The 26,567-nt window shown below is 40.2% G+C and overlaps 1 protein-coding gene across 1 annotated transcript in view; it reads left to right on the forward strand.

Annotated features, from left to right (window-relative positions):
• Positions 1-1,725: 1,725 nt before the first annotated feature.
• The window catches only part of FAM135B (family with sequence similarity 135 member B), a 244,861-nt gene continuing 220,019 nt past the window's right edge, over positions 1,726-26,567 (forward strand). The window contains exons 1-2 of the mRNA XM_068155482.1: positions 1,726-1,814; positions 8,954-9,092. The gene's annotated coding sequence lies outside the window, so the exon portion shown is untranslated. The remainder of the gene's footprint in view (positions 1,815-8,953; positions 9,093-26,567) is intronic.

The raw sequence follows: 26,567 nt of genomic DNA on the forward strand, positions 1-26,567 counted from the left end.
AGTGGAATTATTAACTCTGGCTACGGAGTACAGAGCATTAGAGATGGGATTTGCACTCTAAACAGACATTGTGGGTATGGGCTGTGCCTACTGATGGATCAAAAACATCGTATGAAAACATACATGGTTGCTCTCTCTAAAACAAAGAGAGCTTCTCCACACCCTTTCAAGTTCTCATACAAAGAGACATGCTTTTGACCTCAGTTATGTAGATATGTTAAGATAACTGGGAGCCTGAGACCTTGCTTAATGAAATTAAGGATAATTGCCTAATAATGTACTTGGAAGAAAAGAAAGGTAGCACCACAAAGGGGAACAGAGTATTTAAGTTAAATAATAATAAACTGCAGAAGGTTAGGACTTGGTTTTTTTTTTAAACCACTGAAAGTCCACATAAGTAACCCCCCTTGAAATAACCAGAAGAGGATAATAAGGAAGAAATTAAATCCTGCAGTAAGATAAAAAAAAGATTAGTTCGTGCTGGATATCTGTCCTTCTGCTTCAAAAATAAATAAATCAAACCCCATTTGCTACTGTGTGACTTAGCCTGAAAAGCTAGGATGGAAATAATGGGGAGGGCACAGGAACACTTGGAAGTTGTTTTGAAAGTAAAAGCAGAAAGAAGAACTGAAGGTTAAAAAAAAAAAGGCAAACACAAAAGGTCTGAAATGTGATTCTTTGGATATACAACCTGCCCTCACAGCAGGGAGCAGAAAGGAAAATATCAGCATATAAAATTGGAAAAGGCAGGAGAAACACAACAAATGGCAAGTCCTAACATGTGGCTGTTGGGTGGTGACTGCATAGAGGGCAAGAGAAAAGTCACATTGCACAAGAACAGAGCAGCTGATACCATCGATGTTTGCACATCACCTCATTAACACCAGCCAGTTCTTGCCAGGTACTGTCTTCTTTCAGGGCTGCAGAGAAGAGGAGGACACAGCCCTGTCACCATGGTGCTATTTTTATCCATACACAGAAGATTTTTGAGTTGAAAAGGACTTCAGCTGGCAAATAGTACATCCTTTTGATTATAGTAAAACCTGGCATCAACTCTGTTTTGAGGTGCAACAAGTAAGCCCTATGCTTGTTTTAATCTTCATTACAGCTGCATGGTGCAAGTGAAAATGCACAAAATATTATAACAGACACAAAAAGTCTGCTGTGTTATTTATCTGAGCAGTCTTTTCAGAGGAATTAATCACTTATAACTTCAATTTCAGTTGTTAGACTCAATTTTTTAAATGCCGGTACTGAAATATAAGCTGAAAATGGCATAGTTCTGTTCCAGACAAAAGGAAAAGGGGGAATAAACCCACTCAAATGGCATTTTTCTGGGTATAACTCAGGCTGACAGTCATCACAGTCAGCTCTATGATATAGCAGATTCTCTTTATGGCAAAATGCAGTTATCTGCATCATTCAAGTACATTTTTTTTTCAGTACTATCCCCATCATTCAGCTTTTGCAAGCACTAGTGTACTAAATGTATGTCTCTAAAGGGCTGGCTGCTCCTTATGACAACAAACTTGTTTTCAGACGAAGAAACAAAACTAAATCATGCTTCAGTATTCTGCATATAAACTATATGCTTTAATGTGAGCCATCACTTGCAGTGAGACAAGCTCACCTGATTCTCAGTGGTGTTGTGGGTGTAGATGAATATGTATGCACACGTTTGGGATCTTAGTCCTTCCCACCACTTAACATAATCTGGAGTGTGGTGGAGCTTCTCCTATAAACATTCTGTCTTCTAAGGCATGTATCTTTATTTTTAAAAGACACGACTCAGAAGAGCAAGTTCACTGAAACTGGTAAGCTATTTGAACTAAGAAAGAATGAAAATAGAGAAAAGTCAATTTAGAAAGAAAAAGAATATTTTATTTTGGAATAGAATAAAGGAGTAAGGTAAGGGTTGCAAATAGATGTTGCAGATCAGTATTGTTCTCTGTGCAAAGCGACATTTCAAATCTCCTAGCTATCTGTCAGTCCGGACATTAGTTCATTACTGTGCAAAATTTTGGGTTATTTTCTTCCTGCAGGTGAAATGCATTAAGATTCCTGTTTAAATGAGGTATCAAGATCACCTGTCCAAAACTGTCTGTAAAGGAGATGAAATACCAATTAACTTCATTAATGGTTCTGTCTTCCCCATGGTGATGGTATTCTGTTCTCACCATCATATTGTTTTAGTTTCCACACCGATGCAAGGTCGTAGTTTAAGTTATTTACTGCTAAAGCAACCAAAATCTGTGTTGTATGGAGCTTCCAAATAATGGTTTCTTCTGTGCTACATGTGGAAATTGGTATGATAGTCTCTGACCTTTCCTTGAGGATGTTGGTATATTAGTATCCATAATGAAGTGTGATGTAGTAAAAGTCTGTTGAAACAAATTATTCAAACAAAATGCAAAGAGTAAGCTATTTATTTTCTGATCCCCACCTTGACTTTCCAGCTTAGTGACTCGCATAAAGTTCTCCTGTAAGTTAGAGACTTGTACATTCTTGCATTAGACTAATCTTAGAAATAAAATTAGATTTGCTGATATGACACTACTCTGGCTGTTTTTGGTGGTGGTGGTGTGTTTGGTTTGGGGTATTTTTGGTTTTGTTTTTTGTTGGTTTGTTTTTCTTCTTTAGTTCCTGGATAAAATATCTTTACGTCTGCTCCTTCTAGAGCATCAGAAGCTGTTCCAGAGAGTAGCTGGGGAAAAAGGATTGCTGGAGTTGTAGATTGTTGTAGTGATATGGATCTTAAGACATAATGCAGTCTTATTCACTTAAAATTGACTGGTTTGGGTCAAATAATAGGTTCAGATGTTCAGCTGAATTTAACTGTTAGGGATAAGGAAATTCAGAAAGATGTTTTTCTTTAAAAAAGACATAAATATAAAAATTGAGAGCAAGCTGGAAATAGAAGATCTAAGATAAAATTAATGTTGAGCTCCAGCTCTTCGGGAAAAGGTGGCCAGCAACAAAGGACGAGTCTACTTGCAAATTTGTAGGGGATATTATACCTTGAAGTGATTCCTGCAGGGTGCAACTACTATGTATGGTCCTCCTGCTGAAAGTTTTGTGGAACAACATTGCAGACCAGCTAAAATGGGATGAAATTAGCCTTTCACTGTTTGTTGAATGCCACTGAGGAAGCTGAAGGAAGGGATGTCCTTCAGGCAGAGTACTAGTTGTCAATGTGATGAGGAGAATTGCTGAAGAAGTAAGGAGGGACTAAACACACATGCGTATGTGTCTGTTTGTTTTGATGCTTAGGTGTTTTGTGGCTTATTTGAATATTCTGGAGTAATGTTGGGAGAATCATGCGGCACATTGTCCTGGAAAAAGAGAAAGAATCATTTTCAGAAAGAAGTTTTAACTTTGTTGCACAGGCTGGCTGTCTCAGCAATGCTCACGAAGTCGCAGCATGCAAGCATGGGTGGCACCCTTTACAGACCATTAAAAGATTGCAGTTTTACTGTGGAAGGGTGTTCCACAAGAGTAAAATGACCAACCTTGCTTTCAGGGAAAGCAGCTGCCTACCTTTCCCTGGAGCAGAATGACTAAACTTTACATCCTGTTAGACTCACCTGAAGTCTTGGCCTCTGAAGAGTTTTTGTATATTGTTTACCCGGGTCCACTGGAATTTAGTAATTCATTCTTTAGGAGTGACCTCCTTTCTGTCATGAATTCAAACAATTTTTTCCACAGACCCTTGAATGTACGTCACTGTGGTTTCTTGGGTTTGGCAAGATATTGCACACACTGTTGTAATGAAAGGCAGTACCAGGCAGAGCTTGCTGGAGTGTTAGCAGTGATTTAAATACAGCAAAATGCAGTGTGTGAAAGGAGGGACTTCAAAGGCTATTTAAACTGATGAATGTTTCAAATGTATAGTGATGTTACATGCCACTGGAATTACCAGAGATGAAGGTGCATGGTAAGAGCTAGTGAGGGAAGGTACAAAATTGTGGTTGTTCTCCTGTGTGTTTGTGCATTCCCCTTTGGGATGTCCACTAGTGAGTTGGGCTAGGGATGCTCTAGCAGTTCTGTTTTGCTTCTTTTAACTCTCCTCTGGAGATCAGACCTTCCCTAGTAGGTATTCTTTATCACTATCATCTCTCCTGCTGGCATTTATTTACAGATTCATTAAGTACTATTTTCCACAATTAGTTTAATTAGGGACTCCTCAGCTCTGATAAAAGATTGTATTAAAGCTTATATAATCCCTGCTTGGCTTATTTATTTGCAGGTTTATTCTCCAGCCATGTTAACTAAATAAGACAACTTTTAGTGTACTCCACATGTGTTTCTGTGATCTTAGAGGAAAGATTTGCTGGAAACTCAATCAGCCTGTAGGCAAAAGGGCTGCTTCTTCAAGGCCTCAATTTTTGCACTTGTTTTGGACCTTCTGCAACTTCACTGTACCATTGAAATCAGTGAAATGGGCCCTGAAATTAGAAAGGTATAGGCTCTTCCCAGTGATGGAGTCTAAACTAAGCACTTGATTGCTTTTTGTAAAGTTAATATTTTCACTCTGGATATGCACTTGATATGATTTGTAGGGTGAAATCCTGGCATTTGAAGGCCATTTGCTGACTCTGATAGTGCCAGATGCCAGTTGCTGTCATGTCCCTATCTTGGCTGTTAAATGCTCTTGTGTCTGTTATTCACACAGAGCTGAGAGATATGACACAAGACCTGTGGGAACACTTGTCTCTTCTGGAGTAGCAGTTGGAGATTAGTAGGAAGCCTAGGGCTTCTCAAAGGTATTTAGACTTTTCTATTTAGGCAGATGAATGCCATCATGGATGAGAACTTGTCTGATGGAGAAGCATGCCCTCTTTTGTTATAGAAGAATTTTGTATTAAAGGATACTCTACCTAAATTTGCTATATTGTAGATGGCATGCACTGTGGAGAACAGTGGTTTATCAAAACATCAGTTTGAGACTTCTGGCCATTGTTACAGTGACTAACAACCAACAGAGCTCTTCTGGAAACACAAAAATCTACTAAGCTACAAGGTTTTAGCACTTTGACCAAAGGAAAAAAAAAACAAACAAACAACCCTGCCAGAGTTCTGTGTTATTTGACGTTTCTTTTTCATATCTTTTTAAATGACAGTAACAATCAGTAAGGTGATCAGAAGACTGTGTAGAATTCCTTTTTTATCTGATGCTTTGGAAAGGAAAAAACAAACACCTTGGAAAATCTGAATAAGGTGAAGAAAGCAGCTGAAGACCTGTGGGGTTTTGGTGTTTGGGTGGGGTGGGTTTGTTGTTGTTGCTGTTGGAAGGCTTTCCCTAGGCACAGTACTTATAGATGCTTTTCTTGCATAAGCATCTTGTATCACAAGGCTGGGCTGTGTTGTCATGGAGACTTTCAGGGTACCTCATCATTTCGCTAGAAAAGACAAATTTCAGAGTGGCTGTCATTGTATTAATTTAGTCACAGGACCAGGATTCTCACTGGTACTATCCCTTCAGTCCTGATTCTTGTTTACACTAAATCTTTTTTATGTTGTTGGAGAGTGTAAGGGTGGTTGCATGTTCTTTTATGGATCTGTCTTCACGTGAATTCACAGAGCAGAGTGTAATAAATCACTGAGAAATGGGATTTATGGCCAGGACGAGAAAAGCGTGCAGAAAGGCTTCTGTTTCATGAAGGAAGAAATCCGTGCTGCAATTGAAAGAAACCTGGTTTACTGTTTGCTCTGTCATGTGGCACTGAGTGCCAGAAGCCTGGAGAAAAACCATTTAGTCATTGTGTATGTGATGTCTAAGATAAAACCTGAATAGCATCATTATTTCTCTGCAATGATTACAGATTCAGTACTGTGTACCAAGAGATCCCCAGCTGACACTGGAAACGTTGAATGTATTTAGCTGCAAAATGATCTCTCTGTGTTAGGCTTCCTCTGATCTCAAAGATTTGCAGTATGGATATAAAATTGCCTAGCACAATGCTTAATGTTAGGAGTGTCAGATCTCGAGGTCTTAAATGAACAGAGTCGTCTACCTCTCCTTCAAATCAGATTTGCCCTTCAGTTATGCTTCAAAATAGATATTACTCCTGGTGACTGCAGGGTTGGCCTCAGGCAGCTGCCCACCTAAACAATTTAAGAGAAAAGCATGTCATCTTGCAAGCAGCTTCCATAGATCAGTTTTGCTCTGACTTGTCTCTTAGCCTTCCTACCACCTTCAGCTCATTTGCCCCTGCCTTCCTTTTTATATGCTCATGAATTCTCTCCCACTTCATCCTCTGCTTCCCCTGTCCCAGCCTTGTACACCCTCAGACCTTCATGATGCTCTTGCTTCCCTCTTTCTGCTCTGCCTGTCAGTCTTCCTTCTGCAAGATACCAAAAAGGTTACCAGATGCTGCTGTTATCAGACAGTTATGAAGAATTTACAGAGATGTAAATCTCTATTGTGGGCCTTCCCTGTGAGGCATGTGTAGATCGAGCTGTCATATGACCTACACAAATGCCATGGAGCCCTCACAAGGTTATTTCAGACAGATGATGTAGAAAGAAAATGGACCTATGGTAGTTTGGATTGCTGTGTCCTGCCTGATGTCTCTCAGAATCTATTTCACCTTTGCAGGACATAAAGATTAACTGAAAGCTATTTCAGGCTGATGTCCTGAAAGGGCTGTTTGTCCCTGTGACTGTGGGTTTGGTGTTTGGTTTTTGTTTGTTTGTTTGTTTGCTTTTTCTTTTTTCCCTTCCTGTCCTAAGCTAGTGGCAAATCAAAATGTGTCTGCATGTTTTTGAATTGTCATTATGCATTCTCATAGTATCTTTCCAAGTCAATTGATCTCAGAACTTTAGGATAAAATATTCTCACACTCTCCTGTTTCAGGGAGAGAGGGCATTACACATCAGATTTCAGCTGCCTGTTGAAAAATTTCTTTCCGCTTTTGAATGATGTTTTTTTTTCTCCCCATGTTAAAAGACTAGAGGTTAGTGTGAAACCAGTAAACTGCACAATGATTGTAGGGAGGTTCCTTAATGTCCAATGACTATTCATTTCTTTTGTTGTCTTCTAGATGTGCATTTCAAACATCTCCCCAAATGCTTTAGTCCTCCTTTTGATCATCTCATCACCCTAGAGACATCTTCTCCCACCAAGATTCTAGGCAGGTTATTTAAGTCTTTTTGACATGATTCTGTTGAAAAGGGTATCCTTATTTCAAATGCTTTGAGTGTCAAATGTGTGGTAGGTGCTTAGTCCCACTACAAAGTCCCTAGGTCTCAGGAAATCTAGGCTAGGTAACACCTTTGATAGGTATTTTAAATAAAGTTCTGCATTTAACAAGCCACCATAAATCTTAGAAATGCCAGCGTATACATTTCTATAATGTGAACATGATAAAGCAGAATGGAGCTTTTAAGAAGTGACATAAAACCTATTTCTTGTGGCTCTTTACCTGATTCTTTTGTCTTCTCCAAATGCAGTACATTAACCAAATTACTTGAAGTGCATCCTACTAATGCAAAGTGTGCTTATGGAATAGGCAGAGATATTTCATGGCCCCTGACAACATTTCTGTGCAAGTAAAGATAAAACCCCTTAAGATGTATAAAAGCCTGCAGTAATCTCTTTAAGAGATCTTTAAATCTATTATATGTAGTGATTGGCTAGAATGTCCCAATTACATTTGCATACAAAGAGCTTGGAAGAGATGGATGAAATGATTTAATTAATTGCCCACCCAGCTTGTCTCAGAGGGGTGTATATATACCAGTAATTTATCTGGCAGGTGTTCCTATCCTCTCTGTCCTTTGGACTTTTTGTTCCCTGTGCTGTTACTCAATCAAGGCTTATAGGAAAAAACAACAAATAAAAGGAATGAGTAAAATGCTTAAGCAGTCTGTATCAGTGCAGCAGTGTGGAAGGTACAGCAGGAGCCCTAAACATCTGGTCTCTTCTTCAGATACTGTTGTGTGCATTGCTAGATATGGAAGCTGAGATGGGTTAACCCACAATCAGAGTTCTTTGTTTATTTAAACACAGAATTTAGGTAACGTTTAGCTCATCAGTACCTGTGCAAGATGCTATTAACTTGATATATGTCTTCAGATCATGTCTACAAGGCAGGGAAGTTTTGGGGTTTTGTCACATTTTTTTAAGACTGGGTACTGTAGTTTGTGATAGGGAAGTGTCTTGGTTTGTGTAACTGATGAAGTCTGGCCTGGACTGGGATTCAGAGCTAAATCTCTTGAGCAGCAAGCAGGAAACTTTGCCATCTACCAAACCGGCAGTTCTGACTTTATATCACTGGAATATGGCTTACAAAGCTAAAGATATCAGCCAAAGATGTTCAGATGCCCACTGTGAGCAGGTACAAGTCCTGTGGCTCCCTCAGCCACTTCTGAAAGCCAGTTGGTTACCAGAATTATTCTGGAATAGCAAAATGAAAAAAATAAAAATAAAAAGGACAGATTCTGGTAGGACTTTAAGAGCTAGCTTTTGGCACAAAGATCATGTTGAATGAGACTTCTGAACAAATCCCCAGATGGGTTTTGATTTCATTAACCAGTGGGGTGAGACACCACTACAGAGCATATGCGTGATCTCAGTGTCAACTTCCTTTCTGCTGTTCAAGGATGCACACAGCTCTGTAATTTAATGAGACAGGTGCTGTGGCAGTAGATTATGGTAGCTCAGGGTCAGTCTGAGAATTCCATATAATATGCCACTTTGCAGCTACTCTGCCAGCTCATGTGGGCAAGTGTTTGACCTTGCTGTTCTGTTTTGGGATGGCGGTCTGAATGTCAGCACAGAACACGGTGAACTTGGATGCTGTGATTGTCCACAGCCTCTTAAGAGATGGACAATAATCTTATACCCTTCTGTCCATTGGTGAATGAAGCTAAATGCTAAACATTCTTACTCCTGTCACCTGAAATGCTGGGAAGATTGCCATAACACACTTTGTTTTATCTTGCTTTCTAGCTTTACTGCTGCCTGACACAGTACTAGCCACCCAAGATCCTTCCAATTCAGAGAGTGCTCCTGCAGTCAGGCTGGAGAAGTGACAACAAAATTTCTGTACTTCTGCCCCTAATGTGATGATCAGGGTTTGTGTATCTGTGTGAGTAAGTAATTTCATGTATCTGATGCCATTATGAAACACCTATCTGCCAGCCTTTGTGGGACATAATAAGGATTGCTTAAATATATGGCAAAGTAGATGTCTACATTTCAAAACAAACAAACAAAAACTGTCTAGTATAGTCAAATTCTGTTGTTCTCTGCAAGAAGTGTAACTCATGAACTCTAAGGGATTTTTCCCCAAAGACAGTTTCTTGGTTGATACAAGAAGGTGTCTCATGCACAGTAAGTAAACTCTGAGTGTAAAACAGATACAGAGCTAGGAGGTGGGATTAAATTGGACTGATTTTTTTTTGGTTGTTTATATGGGGTTATTGAGTGTTTACCTTATTGTTGTCAAGATCTGAGATATCCACTTCTCTCTTTAGCCAAGGGAGAGAAATGAGTTCTTTCACCACAGCCATCAAGGCTGATTTTGAACCTTTCTTTGGAGCATTATGATTTGTGCCTTAGATTGCTACTAGAAAGATTGGGACTTTAAATTGTATTTGTATATATATGTGCTGCATGTATCTAAATAGTCTATGTATTGAAACATGGATCCAGTTGGACAAATGCTGTAGAAAGCTTTTGGTAATGAGCATAGAAACTTCTTGTCGTAAAGTGATCCTGTACAGGGTCATGATGTGTGTCATTCTGCAATGTATCTGAAGTGCTACAGTATGCCAAAATACCTTCAGTGAAGGTGAAATTTGGCTCATGCTGAGACTATGAAGCTAACCTTATCTCAGCCACTGAGTATGAAATTTACTTTCACAGAACTTGTCTCCCAGAACATGGGATGGGCATCAGTATGCTATTCAGGGAGTGGTTGGTTTGTTCCTACAGATGGAGATCTTTGGTGGCTGTATATCCTATCAGTAAAACTGTGCAGCTTGGTCAGACCCATGGATTCTGCCTTTTTGTTCATGCTGTTACTTGGTTTGAATTTTATATCCTTCTCTGGGTAAAGCAAGCAGCACTTATGTGTCACTAAGTGGTAGCCATAAAAGAAATCAGCTATGCTTGTCTCTGCTATCACTAAAGGGAAGCAATCCTAAAGGCAAAACAAGATGGTGTGAATCATCTATAAGAAAAAAAGATAATGCCATCTCATCTCCTTCTGCACAGTCTCCAGGTATCATTTGTACTGCAGCTCCAACACAGCCAGTGGGAAAACTATAGATACTATTACAACTCCTGGGTCTATTAGCATCAATCTGGAATTAGAGCTGTATATAGTGGTATTTGTCACAGTTCCATCTCAGAACAGATAACAGATATCACAATGGAACATCAGGGCAGATAAACTGAGGATTGAGGCATATCTCATGTTCTCTTGCTGGGGCAGTAAAGCTTATTCAAATCTTCAATAACTCTAAGATATAGAAACCAACAGATTCATGTTGCTCAGAAGAAACTAACAGAAATGTGTATACAATATTTTTGTGGGAAAATACTCTACTTTTCCTCTCCAGGAGAAGCTATATGATGTACATTTTTGAGAAGTTATTGCAGAGCTATCAAATGGCAGTGGAGAAGGTGAAAATAGTGGTGGAAAGCTGGAGTGGTTGGAGCTGTGATGGGAAAAGATAATGACTAAATTATGGGGTCTGTTAGAGGGAAGTGGATTTGGACCAGATGGGAGAACCAGAAAAGCATTAAGGTCTTGCATGTAAGCAGTGATGAGTGAGGTTTCATCTCCTGTTTGTCCAGTTTAACATATTCAAAAGAAAGTTGATTGCAATGGGGAAGCTTCCTGATGTTTACTGAAAATGGAGCTTATTAAATTAATTCTAATTGTGTTTAATTAGAACTTCAAACCAATCTTCTATTATAGGCACTCTTAGTAGTGAACACTTTTATAAGGCAGTAAAGTTACAAGAGCAATTAGTATATGCATTAATGAGAAGCTGTAAATATTTTCCAGTGCAGTCAAAGTATCTTAAATAACACATACAGCATTGCATTTTGCTGTTACTCAAAGAAAAGTTTATGATTCATTTGAACAGGTGTTTAAAGCATTTGTGCTTTGGGAAGCATTTGAGTCATGGTGATTTGTTCTTCTACTGTGGCCTAATTTTTTCTCTTTTTTCCACTAATATGTGTGGTCTAATCCAGTGTACCAAACCACTAGGGCAAGAAATCTTGTCGGTGAAATGTAGGCTGGGATGGGTCAACAGCTCTACTTGCTTGCTCCTTTCTCTTCCTGTTCTGCTACTACTGGTGTCTTCATTTCTCCAGGAAGGAGGTGGGACAGGAACTGGAAATGATCTTGAAATGTTACCTGTGTTGTGTACTTTCACCCAGCCTCCCACCTCTGCTTAAGCAGTATCCACTCCATGTTTAGAGTCAGCCACATTGATCTGAAGTGACTCCGAGGCTAGTTAATCAGGTTAATTGGTGGTACTTGAAGCTCGCTGCTTTCTGTCGCTCTTCCCTAATCTCCATTAATTTCCAGCAAAACATAGGTTTTTTGTGAGAAATTTATTTTGTGAGAAATTTCTGTGAGAAATTTATAAGTAAACTACTATCTGTTCTGGTGCGAGTGTTTGTAGCAAGCAATCTTTTTACGTGACAGCTGAAGCAAACTAAATTTTAAAGCTATTTGACTCCTTCACTTTAATGAGACCTTTTCTAAATCTCTTTCCTGTTTGCCTTGGTGTTCAATCCAGTCTGCTTATATAGTAACTGAAGAGTGTTTTCTAAAGAGATGGATCCTGTACAATTGTTTTCCATGGTGTGCATCCTGAGCCTGAGACTAACTCAAACCTTTTTAAGAATAAACTTGGGAGCTGATCTTGAGAGTTTATCAAAAATTGAGAGTTCATCGAATATTGAGAGTTCATTGGTAACAGAGATCAGCGGGTGAAAGATGAACACAGGCACACTGGAAAGGGATAGAAATTAGTGAAAGCAGAGGTACCTGCAGCTTTCTGTGAGAATTATTTTTAGAAGCAGCTGCAATCAAATGCTCTCAATTCAGAGCTGTCAATCTGAAATGTTTAAAATTCAGACATGAATTCTACTGCATTCTTTTTCTACCTTGAGTCTTTTATATATATATTAGGGATTACATTTGAAAGGTTTTGTGTAACAATAAAATAAAACTGAATTTTCACTTCAGACCCGAAACTTTGGTTTTACATATGGCTATGTAAGCAAGTTACCACAAGGTAGAGTCTTCTATCAGCAATTTGTCATTGTGATAAAGGCACCAGAACAGAGTTAAACAAACAAACAAACAAACAAAACAAAACACCAAAACCATAGAAATTAAACAAAACCAAAACCAACCAACAAAAAACCCCAACCAAACAACCAAAAAACCAACCTTTAAAAGCAGGGGTGGTTGGTTTTGTTTTTTTTTTTCCAGTAGATTCAGCTTCATGCTAGTTTGACATGGCATTCTATTCTGTTTCAGACATCCTTTTATATTAAATTTCTTAGTAATAGAAGATGGTGTCCACATTCCCATTACTACTATGGCGCTCTAATGCATAATTGATTTGACATACAGTTAAACACCCCCAATTATTAACCAATATGTTAGCGAAAATAAATGAGCTAGAAATATGGAGATTGCACTTGGCCATTTATTTTGTGTGATTAAATTCCAATCCTTCAGAGTTTCTCTAGAAAAGAATAAATAGGGGGAAAAAACCACAAACACAATGGCTTGGGAGATGTAACAGCCTCTGGTCTGTCACAGCTCAAATCCAGTCTCTTTTATGAGTGAGGAAAATGTCTTATTGCCTCATGTCTATGCATCATGGTTCAATTGTACCATATATCAGAAACAGACCTAAAAACTTCTTATTTTTCTTAGATTTACAGATTCACAGAATGGTTTGAGTTGGAAGGGACCTTAAAGATCATCTAGTTCCAAACCCACCCCCAACCCTCCCTCCCCCTCCATGGTCAGGGTCACCTTCCACTAGACTAAGACACAGTCTCAAGCTGCACCAGGGGAGATTTAGGCTGGAGGTTAGGAAGAAATTCTACACAGAGAGAGTGATTGCCCATTGGAATGGGCTGCCTGGGGAGGTGGTGGAGTCACCATCATTGGAGGTGTTTAGGAGGAGACTTGATGGGGTGCTTGGTTGCATGGTTTAGTTGATGGTGGTGTTGGATGATAGGTTGGACGTGATGATCTCGAAGGTCTCTTCCAACCTGGTCTGGTCTATTCTATTCTATTCTATTCTATTCTATTCTATTCTATTCTATTCTATTCTATTCCTTGCTGGGAGGAAGTCATAAGTATGGTATCCTTAGTGAAATAACAGTGGGTTTACCCTCATTCTCAAACTCATAGCTTGTATGTGATATACACTATGACCTTAACAAAACATTTTTACAGGAGAAATCTTATGAAAGGGTTCATTTCACCAATTTGTTCTTGCAAAATTCTTCTGTTGTATTGCTCCAGAAGAGGTTCCTTTTCTGCTGTATCTCAAAGATCTTGAGAAAGTTGCTTCTGTCTGCATTATGTTCAGTGCCTTGCCACAGGCAATAATCCTGTGATAGCCTGAAATTCATAAATGTGTCATGCACCAGTCTAACATACTCCACTATCATGGGAACTCCCAGTCTGTGTGTGGGCTAAGAAAAAGCATCCTTACCATGGGAATGTAGCAGCATATATTTGTGTTGCAAGAATTCATGCTAATAATCTATGTATGTCTGAGCACAAGGCTATATGCAAAGCCAGACCAATTCTGGACAATTTTAATTAAAAGAAAAGACAAAAAAAAGCACCTGCTTTTCACAAACTTACAGAACATATTAGTCACCTTGATGTACAGCCTATTCATTTTCCCATTGTAATTGTAAAATCAGTTCGCTCCTTAAACCAAAGCAAAAATCCTCCTCACAGGTGAAAAAGCATAAGCTTTAACAATATGAGGAAATTCATTTCTTATTACCATCTGCCTCGGGGATGTGAAAAAGAAAGGGGGTTGATGATGTGCTGTAAGGCCTCTGCTTTTGTGATTTAGTTAATCCTGCTGTGATAAAGTCCCACATCTGTAGTGACTGTCAGCAGTTCTTCTGCAATAATGTACATAAAAAGAGAGTGAACAAAAGAAATATAAAGTCAAAAGGAGAAAAAAAGAAAGGCAGGAATTTAATTTCAGTTGTCATACTGCATGCCAGCTGCATGAACAAATTAAATATTCTCTGTTCTCATGTCCACTGCTGATTTTCTCCTTTCTGGAGAGTTTAATTAGAAAGATGACTACTTCTGTGTGGAAAAGTCTATGTAGTCCAAAACCAGGAGTGTGACTGATTTCTGTGTCGCAGGTTTCCATCATGTTCCCCGGCTTGCCACTTGAACCTTGCTGAAGACTTTGACTGAATTACCTTTAACCACAGAACTATAATGGGGCGACGGAGATAGGAATCAATACGGCTGACCAATGTGATCAAGTATTGTTCCTTTATTGTTCCAGTGTTGCAGGCCGATGGTGCAGGCCTGAGGTGCAGGCCTATGGAGCAGGCCTGTAGTGCAAGTATAGCACTGTAAAGTGTAGAAGAAACAGGAGACAGGAAAGGAAGAAGAAGTGCGTAGCAAGGCAACTGCTACAACTTATATAGACTCGGAGAGCCTCGTTGGCATAGCTCCATTGGCTCCCTATGAGTGACCACACATCGCACTATTACAGATTATGGGTCCAACTACTAATGACACAACGAGGTTGTTGATGCAGGTGCATGTCCTGTTGTCCCAAGATAACTGTCCATGTTTATAGCTACCAGTGTCTTGTTTTAGTTACATGCTGCAGGCACAGCACTGATTTGCTCCACTGCTAGCTGGCTCTGCATTTATGCTGAACATGGCCTACCACCATGTCAGGCTCTAGGCCTGCACTGCCAGATTGCTCACACTGCTCATCGCTGGCATTGCCATAGAACTATATTTCAGAGGCATATTTGTGTCACAGGTTTCTTTATTCAGTGAAGAGCAGGCCCAGATGTGAAGAGTCTACAAGAATACTGTGAGATGCAACTGCCCTGCAGCTGCCAGACAAGGGATGCAGTGCAGGTCCATGTTATGTGCATTTAAAAACGTTCCTGTATATTATATCATGTGTTTTCCTATTGGCTGTATTTGTTTGCCACACATTTATTAGAACTATTTAATCTGTATGCTAAGCATTTACTTGTATTCTGGATATTATTTATGCAACAAGTTTAATTTATGTTTCATTATATACAAACAAGTGCTTTGGGGTAGAGCTGTTGCGATACATATAGCAGCTGCTTCTGCTGTTGATTAGTCACTCCAGGCTGATAGCTCAGCACTGTACTATGGAATCATAAAATAGTTTGAGTTGGAAGGTAACTTTGAAGGTAATTTAGTCCAACTTCCCTGTGGTAAGCAGGGACATCTTTAACTAGATCAGGTTGCTCTGAGACCTCTCCAAACTGACCTTGAATATTTCCAGGGATTAGTTATCTACCACCTCTCTAGGCATCTTCTTTCAGTGTTTCACCACCCTCATTGTAAAAAAATTTCTTCCTATCTCTAATTTGAATATCAGACATGTGGCTCGTTCAAGTACTTCTACAATATCCTACTTTCTGTGTTCCAGTGGGCTCAGACTTTTGTTAAGATTTTTTCTCTTTTGCATCACCCTTCATTCAAGCATTTGAAAGCACATCCTGAATACTCAGTGGCATGCTGTATAAACTTTATTGTGGTGGGTTAACATTAGCTGGCCACCAAGTACTTGGTCAAAGACAGAGCAAGAACTTATGAAAGCAAAGCTGAACTCTTACACCATTATTTGAAGGCACTGATCTGCTGATCTTGCCTTTTCTTTTCTTTTTTTCTTCTTTTTTTTTTTTTTTTCCTTTTTTCTTTCCTAAAAGCTGCCACACACACTGAGAGGAAAGTATCATGAAAACTTATTTTATAAAGGTCTTTGTATGAAACACTTGACTCAGTTGGCCCAGATACAATCTTAACTAGGGTCAGTTTCGTATCTCTTAGAAAATATTTGACCTGGCTCAATGACAGCTGAAAAACCTCAAAGGTAAGAACACACTAAGGAAGAAGGGCTTTCCCTGCTGCATGAAGTGAAAGGGTCTAATGTCATGGAGTAGCTCAGAATAGATGATTCCATTGTTCCCTCTGGTTTTATCATGGAAACCACAAACGTCTACAGTAGGAAATCTGTGACCTTTGCTAAACTTTGTAATCCTTTCTTAGCTTTATCTTGAGAGCAGCTACTCTGCCGTATTTTTTTAATATGGCACTTAATCCCCTTCAAAAAGTAAACATGTCAATGGTTGGATGATGGTTAACATTAGACTATCTATAAAGTTGATGTGCTGAGCACTGAGAACTTGTGCTTGCCAGCAGGTCTAGGCTAGGACATGATATCTCCAACATGATCTACTTCTACATAAACTGGAAAATATCAGAGCTTTCCAAGAATACAGTGCCTCCTCCAGGGAAGAATGGGAGCTAGGTGATACCTTGAATTGCTGCTTAGCCACAGAGATAAAAATAAAGATGCCTTTTATTTTTTTTCTTACAGAAGAAAAAAAGTAAGGCCTTATGCTTTGTAGTGGACATAGTGACTATGGGATCACATCTAAAGTGTCTCCAGCTGCAGCCCACAAGGATCTGAACATTCTGTGTTTGGAAAAGGAGACTCTTATTATGAGTGGCCCTTAAAAATAAAATATTGTTTTTCCAGAATTAAATACAATATAAATGAAATAGCAATACATTTTGTTACATTGACACTAGAATTGAGTGAGGGTAGAATTCATGGCCGAGCACTGTAATTTAAAGATACCTCTGTTTCATGTTCTCTCTGCTCAAGGGATTATTTCTACTATAACTAGAAAGAAAATATTGAACAGTATTATTTGTTTATTTTTCTGTAAGTACCTTTCTTCATGCATTTTTAAGCAGTTTGTGCCAGATATAGTCCCTCTAAGGATTGTGTGAAGCAATAAATATCTGCCATGAAGACAGGCAGTTTGGTGAAAGCCGTTGATTTATTTCAAACAACTGCTTTGATTTTATTTTCCTTCAAGATTTACTCTGTAGTAGGAGATGACACTGTTGTCTCATGCCATTAATGTTCTTCTCTTGCAGTGACATAGCCTGTTAATTTAAGAAAGGTGATAAATTAAAAGCCAGATGGCAACGCATAAATCTGGATTTTAAAAGACTATTTTGCTTTGTATCTGGCTTTAGCACTTCTATTTCACTACAATGACACAAAAGAAATATAGATAGTATTTTTCACAATTTCTGATAGCTGAGTTTCAATAATACTGATGTTACAGTAGTGTTTGAACCATGTAACATCTCAGTGCCTTTTCTCTGGGTATGTGCTTTTTAGATTTTTTTTGCTCACTTTGAAATTTCTAAATGGTGCTGTCTATTTCTTTCAGTTTGCACACAATAGAATCATAGAATCACAGAATCAACCAGGTTGGAAAAGACCTCAGAGATGATCAAGTCCAACCTATTACTTAATACCTAACACCTCATGGCAACTAAACCATGGCTCCATGTGTCACATCCAATCCCTTTTTGAACACCTCCAGGGACGGTGACTCCACCACCTCCCCAGGCAGCACATTCCAATGGCCAGTTACTCTTTCTGTGAAGAACTTTCTCCTCACCTCAAGCCTAACCTTGCCCTGGTGCTGCTTGAGACTGTGTCCCCTTGTTCTGTTGCTGGTTGTCTGGGAAAAGAGACCAAATCCCACCCATCTACAACCTCCTTTCAGGTAGTGGATTCAGGAAGGGCAGATCCTGCCTCTCCAACCTGATCTCTTTCTATGATCAGGTGACCCGCCTGGTGGATGTGGGGAGGCCTGTGGATGTGGTCTACCTAGACTTCAGCAAGGCCTTTGACACCGTCCCCCACAGCAAACTGCTGACTAAGCTGTCAGCCTGTGGATTGGACCACTACACTCTGTGCTGGGTTAGGAACTGGCTGGAGGGCCGGGCCCAGAGAGTGGTCGTGAACGGTGCCGCATCCAGCTGGAGGCCAGTCACCAGTGGTGTCCCCCAGGGATCAGTGCTGTCCTCTTCAACATATTCGTTGATGATCTGGATGAAGGGGTAGAGTCAGTCATCAGCAAGTTTGCAGATGACACAAAGTTAGGGGCAGATGTTAGTCAATTAGAGGGTAGAAAGGCTCTGCAGAGGGACCTCGACCGACTGGAAAGATGGGCAGAGTCCAATGGGATGGCTTTCAACAAGTCCAAGTGCCGAGTGCTGCACTTTGGCTATGGCAATCCCATGCAGAGCTATAGGCTGGGGTCGGAGTGGCTGGAGAGCTCCCAGACAGAGAGGGACCTGGGTGTGCTGATCGACAGCCACCTGAATATGAGCCAGCAGTGTGCTCAGGTGGCCAGGAGGGCCAATAGCATTCTGGCCTGCATTAGGAATAGTGTGGCCAGCAGGAGCAGGGAGGTCATAGTGCCCCTGTACTCTGCTCTGGTTAGGCCGCACCTTGAGTACTGTGTCCAGTTCTGGGCTCCTCAGTTTAAGAAGGACATTGAGACACTTGAGCGTGTCCAGAGAAGGGCAACAAGGCTGGTGAGAGGCCTTGAACACAAGCCCTATGAGGAGAGGCTGAGGGAGCTGGGATTGTTTAGCCTGGAGAAGAGGAGGCTCAGGGGTGACCTTATTGCCCTCTACAACTACCTGAAGGGTGGTTGTAGCCAGGAGGGAGTTGGCCTCTTCTCCCAGGCAACCAGCACCAGAACAAGGGGACACAGTCTCAAGCTGCGCCAGGGGAGGTTCAGACTCGAGGTGAGGAGGAAGTTCTTCACCGAGCGAGTCATTCGGCATTGGAATGGGTTGCCCAGGGAGGTGGTTGAGTCATCGACCCTGGAGGCGTTCAAGGGGAGATTGGACGTGGCACTTGGTGCCATGGTCTAGTCATGGGGTCTGCGGTGTCAGGTTGGACTCGATGATCCTCGAGGTCCTTTCCAACCTAAGTGATACTGTGATACTGTGATACTGTAGTTGTAGAGAGCAATAAGGTCTCTCCTGAGCCTCCTCTTCTCCAGGCTAAACATCCCCAACTCCCTCAGCCTCTCCTCATAAGGCTTGTGCTTGAGACCTCTCACCAGAATAATTTCTGTAAGAAAAATCCTCTAAGATTCTTGAGTCCAACTTAAACCCACCATGGCCAGCTTGGTTTTCTGAAACTGCCTGGTTGTGATATTTTTGAGATGTGTAGTGATAGATTGTTAGATTTGACCCTAACAGGAGAAAAATGAAATTCTTGCGTAAGCTTCTTGAGAGTGTCTAGCTGTGTCAGAACCAAGGAATGTCATTTACCTCTCAGTGATCCTTTGGGCCAAGGGATCCTTTAAACTACCCTGAGCAATAGTATGAGAGTTATGGTGGGAGGATGAAATATAGCAGCAGTGATCCAGAAATCATTGATGGCTTAACCCATTCCTCCTTTTGGCTTGCTTACATCCAGCATTTCTGTTATCCTGCCTCTTGGGAAGAACACAGAAAAAGGTGCCTGTACGTGGGAAAAGACAAAGAAAAGAAGGCATCTTGCCCTACCACTTAGTTATGTCGACAGTTTTCTAGATGGACTGCAACCCTCCTTTACCAGGATACTTGATTCAAAAAACTTCAGTATGTGCAGAGAGATTCTCCAATCAGGATGCAGGCAACTTAGAACACACAGTGGTTCTTTGTTAGCTGAAATACATGTCAGGTATCTAAGTTTAATGAGCTGGCAGGTTAAGCATTAGTATGCTCATCACAGTGTTTCTGTTGGCAAGGCACTCATCAGTCAGACAGGGAAGGGCTCATCTCCATTACTCCCTGTAGCAGGCTCATCCCTGATTCTGCTGAGCTGCCATCTTCTGATTGCCTGTTTTTTTAATTGTGGTCTCATATTTTTTTTTTTGTGACAATAGATTTTCCCTCTTTAATGGTGGAGCTGCTACCTAATACATCTCTGCTGTCACTTTTCTGTGTTTTTTGGTTTTGCTTTTCTTGTTTTGCATGGTTTTAACTATTGAGCATTCTCACCATGAGGATATATGCACCTCTACCTCACAATAATTTTATTAGGAAAACATAACCAGAATCATGAACTTTTCTGCATCAAGCTAGATCTTGGATGACAAACAGCTGAGTCCTTCAACCAAGGGCGATCAGAGCCACCAGGAAATAAAGAAAAGCTGTGTATTATAGTTTATAAGTCTCTGCTAAATGTATCTCCAGGCTGTACCAGGTTTTACACTGAAGTATTTAAGAATAGGTTATGGACAGATTTATAGCATGTTACTAGAGGTGGAGATGATGTTATCTGGTCAGTTAATTCTAATTTATTTTATCTTTTTGAGTATGTAGTCTGCTTTATGGCCCATTCTTATACTTTAGGGATTTATCTGTAGTACTCTGTGATCCATTTGTTCATTTCAGTACCCTCTGGAACTGGACCCTAAAGGGTTTGGAATTAGTTTCTAGTCGGGAAGATAATGTTCAGCTTGTCCCTTTTTCCTCTACTGTCTGCCTTCTTGGCTTGTTGCATTACACTTGGTGTAAATACTGTGCATCTGGTAGCCGTGTGCATTAATCATTGCTGCTTTGCTGGTTTGGATTTACTCTCCAAGTTACTATATTGATTGCCTAAGATGGCATCTGATTTGTTCTCTGAAACTGTACTGTACAAAACCCATACAGAACTTGTCTCCATCTGAAGGCTGATCTCTGAATGTGTGCCTCCTTCCTCTTCCTCTCAGTGTTTTCAGTTTAATATGCATGAGGTAGGAAGGGGACCACACTGCAACATGTTAAGCAAACATGCAGGTATGCTGCATGGTAAAACAGCAGTCTAGTTACACCCTGATCTTTCTTTTTCATTTTGTTTCTTTTTTCTTCATAGTCTGAACCCTCCTTTGACTCCACATCTGATCCCTGGACCCTAATATTTGACTCTTGACTGTTCCTATGGCTAGTTTAGTTTAAAAAAAACTCTGCCCAGTGCAGCGTGAGTTAGAGAATGAGATTGCTATGGTGCTGTTAGCAGCAGGACCTTTGGCTTCCAGAGAACAGCTTGTATCATCTCCAAAGCGGTCAGTTTAGGCCAAACAATGCCATTTGCACATTGGGAAACAGATGCTTCTTTACCTGTGATTCTATTTCTGCATGTTGAGCACCAAATTTTGTGGCTTTACACTGGGTTTTTAGGCAAGAGGCTTAACTCTATCAGATTAGGCTAAAATTCAATTATTTTTCATCACTGCTCTGAGTTAATAAGGTCTTACCACAAGTGGAAGAGTCAGAACCATGGAATGGTAAATTAAGTTTCTATATAGCAGAGCTGAGAGCTGATGAATTAATATACACCCAGGTTGTATTATTTTTCCAAGGGAGCCAGGAGTCTTGCTGACTTTCCTATTTCTGTTTCTGCTCTTGTCTGACCCCACACACATCTAAGGGCATGTCAGGAGTTTCTTGCATGGAAACAGGAGCTTCTCCACAGCTAGAGGCTTTCTGTGAAACTAATCAAGGTGAGACAATGCAACCTTTGCACAATTCAGAGGCTGTCTTGCAGGTTCTGCTAAGATGCACAGTGGTGATGTGTCAAGGAAATTTGGCCTTCCATCAATGAAACTAGTACATATTTCTGGATGTAGTGCTGTGCTAAAATTGATGAACAGGGTTTATGATCTCCATGCTAGATGTTGAGGAAATGAAAATCTTTTGCTTCTTGTGGGCTGGACACAAGATGCTTGAGGAATGGGTAAATGTAGATTAAACTGAACTTTTCTAGTATAAAACATACATTTGGAAGGTGGTGACAGAGGCTGCTACTATGCTGTGTACCCTGCAAAACCACCCACAGATGGGATACTTTGATGAAGCAACTGTCCCTTCCAAAAGTAGCTGGAGCACTTGTTTGATTCCCATTGAAACCAGAGACACACTTGGCAGGATTCTAAAAAAATGTTACTGTGTTTTGAATGTATCTGCCAGCCAGCCATTTGAACTGTCACCATTTTCTGCTACATGCTGCAGCACGGCAAGGGCAGGGCCACGGCTGCTGAGTTACAAAACATTTGTCAGAACTGTCCTTTTGGTACTATCTCAAGGCAGACTGCATGCCAGCAGCCAAGTTTTATTCAAAGGGAACGTCCAACCACATTACTGTCAACCTCTTTGCAACATTATGTTCTGGCTGTGCTTGTCCCTGAATAATTCCTAAGCCATCCTCTCAGGAGAAGACTTACTCACTGGAGAGCAAGCATACCTGATGATTTTTATTGATTTATCTCTTTATTTATCGTTAAGCTATAGAGGAGCCTTAAATCAGGATGATGTATTTATTGAGCAGCACTGAAATGAGAGAAGCAGCACAGTGACAGACAGACTTCACTGGGGTGTGCTGTATAGCTATTAAAAGGCTGGATCAGAGGAGGAACTTGGGCATGGTGAATGGATGCATCTAGGAGGGGGAATGGTGGAGGGGCCTCTGCATCCCTAAAATAGGCACAGCATTTGATGCAGCTCTTCATGACACCCAAATTAGAATGGTTGTGGGTGTGTGCCTGACAGGTTGTCCCTAAGGAAGATGTTACTGCACCACTGTCATCCACGAAGACTAAAAATAGGCAAAGAACCTGGGGAAAATTATATTTTTTAAGAGGTAACTAGAATGCTAAAGACTAGGAGACCACTCTGGTCAGATGATATGATCTGTGGATCTGCAGATTTCCTAGGACTTGTGAAGAGTGATTCCTCTGTTGCAGTTTTGCAGATGTTCATGTAGATGTGCCTCCAGTTGTGGCCCATTGTGTGTTTTAATTCATGGTTTATCCTTCAGTGTCTTACTAGGCATTGTAACATTTAGTTTTGACATGAACAGTTTCTACAGTTCTCAGAAATGAAATTAGCCTTGATGCATTAACCCATGTTCTTTTTAGCTGTATCCTCTAAAGCAGCATTGTTGCATGGAACCATGGGAAATTTTTAAAGTACATGCTCAGTATTATGGTAATAATGATGCTGATTATTTCTTAGAGACGGAAAGGGGGCATGTTTTGTTGCTATTATTGTGGATATTGCTTCAAGGGTTGGATGCCTAAGGTAAAGTAAATATTGTTTGCTTGTTTGTTTATAGAATAGCTTACCTTTTCTGAAAATGAGACTCATGTATTAGGAGACACACTCAACAAACTGAAATGAATGCATAACAAAGACTAACAGCTTCAGTAGTTACTAGTGCCAAAGTAGTTAGCCTTTTCTTTAATTAATGTTTGAATATAATTAAGAAACAGCAGAATATAAACTTAATGGTGAATTTATCATAGAAGAAACTTTCACTTCCATTAAGAATAACAGCAGAGGTGGGAAGAATGAAAATGATATGAGTCTTCTGAGATGGTGTGAGTGTATTGGTCTGCATATTGACTACTATGCCTCTGCTTCTGAAACAACAGTACCAGCTGGTGTACCTTTCTGTCACTTAATACATTAAGCATCATTAAATCCTTTGATGTAATTAATAAAGAGAGTAGCTTTATCTTAATCACTCCATATTGTTGCAAATAATCCTTGCAGTGTCATATAAATTGTCAGTACAACATGAATTGAAAACAAACAGGCATATAACATGAAAAGATAGGGTGTGCAGGTTATAAAATATAGGTAACAATACAGGAAAAAATATAATCCCATGGTTTTGTTTTAAGAGGAGCCTTAAAAATGCTCCTATGTGATTTTGCAACTAATGTAGATGAGACACTTCTCTGAAAGTCAAAGTACTGGAAGTTTCAGGGTGTTTATTTAGAGACAAAAACGTGTATTTATTTTCCAGTGAAGCATGGGTCTCCTTTGACACAAAGTCATCAAGTCTACTGTGTGTCTGGATTTTATTTTCAATCAAATCAGGTTCAGATTATAATATAACAATGGTTATCAAATATGTGCCTTAATGAAATTCCTTACATTTTTAATGAAGATAGATAAGCTCATGTTTCCACAAAGTTGCTGTGTGAAAGCAAGGAGTGGGATATGATGTGAATGATTCAGGAAAGTGCAGAAAAGGGAGGCAGAAAGGCAGGCTTAGGTCTATGGGAACAGAAGGTCATGGAAGGAGAAGACAAAAAGGTGATACAGTCAAAAGGAAGACAATAAAATAAAGAGTTTGGATAAATAGTAAGCTTTGAGCAGGAGAGATGTTTCTTTCCTAAATGGTTATTCTAAAAATAATGAGAAGAGACTGAAGTCTTAATAAAGAAGCAAAGGCTGCAGTAGCTGCAGTGATGGAGAAAAGCTGTTCAAATGCTTGAAGTACACGGCCCATGTAGCTAGATGATGCAAAAGGAGAAATCAGACAGTTTAAATGTCCTTCAAACACTTAGAAATCAGAGAGGATGTTTCATTGTAGGTGTGGAAAAAAGAGGAATAATCAGTTAAGAGATATTTGGAGTTGCAACACAGAACCACTACACAGAGGCTCAGTGCAATAGCAGAAGAAAAAGGGAATACTTTGTCACAACAGATGTCCAGCAGATGAGTCCACTGTAAAATCATCACGATGGTTTTCAATTGAAATGGATGGATACTGCTGCATTGCTATGTAAAATGGGCCAGCACTGGTTTCCAGCCCAGAGATCAAATGGCAAGGCATTGCTTGTATCTGTAGAGCTAAACCCCTCTCCTTCCCTTCCCTCATCCCACATGGATTTCAGGCAGTGGTCCCTGGCAAGTACTCTTCCTAAGCCTTCCTGAAAAGCTGCTGACATTCTCATTACACTAGAGATAGTATGTGCTAACAATTAAAAGCCATGAATGGTTGCAGTTAAGGTTTGAGTCCATGATGTGGCCTTATTTTTGTGTAGTAACACATCTCTCACCAAAAAAAATGGGGTGGTGAGGTTGTTAAGCTGCAAAACAGAATGTGCCATCAAATTTTGCCCTCAGAGAGGGATCTGTGTGTTCCAAGACAGAGGGTGAAAAGTGTGTTTCGTCTCTATTTGGGAGGTAGGCATGAATATGACAGACAGTGAATAAGAAGGAGAATTAAAATGAAAGTAAGCCAGTCAGAAACTATAGAGTGATGGGGTCAAGAGGGCAAGCCAAAGAGATAGAGATCAAGAGCAGGGGAGACAGCACTGACTCAGCTGCACTGGAAGGAAATCAAGTGAATTTCTCTCTAATGGCCTGGGGTCCGTTTATATCATTTCTCTGCAGTGTTGGCAGCAGCAATATTTGCTGTAGCAGATGTAGATTTAATTAATGTGCAGCTTATTTCTTTCTCTGGGTCACTCTAAAACCTCAAATGGAGAGTGAGTGTATGGATGGTGAATTATTTGCAAATTCAAGAATGATAAGATGTAACGGTAGGGTCAATCCTGGAGGTCATGGTCTGAAGGAGAGGAGATTGTTGTCTCTCTGATCTCCTGGCTGAAGTTGAGGTCAAGGGTATGAGAGAGATGTGGCTGGTTTGTGTGTTTGTTTTTTTTTTTCTTTTTAAGAAAACTTTGGATACAGTGGCCAGTGCAGTCTTCATGGGACTGGTACAGCAGCTCTTTAAGTTCCAGACTGGTGCGTTTTGCATGGCTGTGTAGATCACTGAAAAAAATGTCTTCCACTTAACTGCACTTCCCTGAGAACTCACTGAAGTCCACTTTCTTAGGATGTGTTTCCCTAGAGAATGGTCTGTAATAACAAAGAGACCTTACAGGAGTGGTTTGAAGGGGTGATTTTGACAGCAAATTTCCATTTCTGTTCTGCACCTCTCCCCCTTCCCTCCTGCAGATGTTTTGATAAAGCTGCCACAACTACTTTTATAAATTTGACTTTAAAAAAAGTATCACTGAGAAGACAAGACCCTAGAGGACAGTACTGAGATTTGGGCTTGGCAGTTCTTTATTTTAGAGAGTGAGAGGTAAATTTCAGAAGGATGTAAAAATTCTCATTTTGATGGATAGATGCATATGTGTTGAATGGGACTGTGAAGGACTTAATGGAACAATTCACTCCATAGGAAGAGTTTCAGTGTACACTGAGACTTGAAAAAACATTTCTATTTGAATGCAAATCACACAGGGTCAATGTCTGATATCTATGGCAAGAAAGCTCTGTGAAGCAGAGCTGGATGAGCTTTGTCAGAAGAGGGTGAACTTTTCAAATGTGTCTTCAGCTGATGCAAGATTGGTGGAGGGTTGTTTCTGTTGGCACATGCCACTGAGTGGAAAATGATAGCAGCACTGCAGAATGGCTAAATAGGTGGCTGTGAATAAATTGATTAGGTAATACTAATAGCTGGAAATGTTGGTAAAGAGTAGAAAATTCAGGATGAAGGCTTAAATGACTCTGTTGACACAGTCTCAGTAAAAGATTCCTCTAATTCCTCTGTTACTGTGTGCACCTCTAACACAATTTTGCAGCTCACATGCCCTGTTGAAACTACTCTTTCTAACCCTTCCATAATGACACCAGACTTTGTCCAGGATA

This window comes from Melanerpes formicivorus, unplaced genomic scaffold (assembly GCF_026170545.1).
Source record: "Melanerpes formicivorus ecotype bairdi unplaced genomic scaffold, bMelFor1.0.p_v2 SCAF_32, whole genome shotgun sequence".
Lineage (NCBI taxonomy): Eukaryota > Metazoa > Chordata > Aves > Piciformes > Picidae > Melanerpes > Melanerpes formicivorus.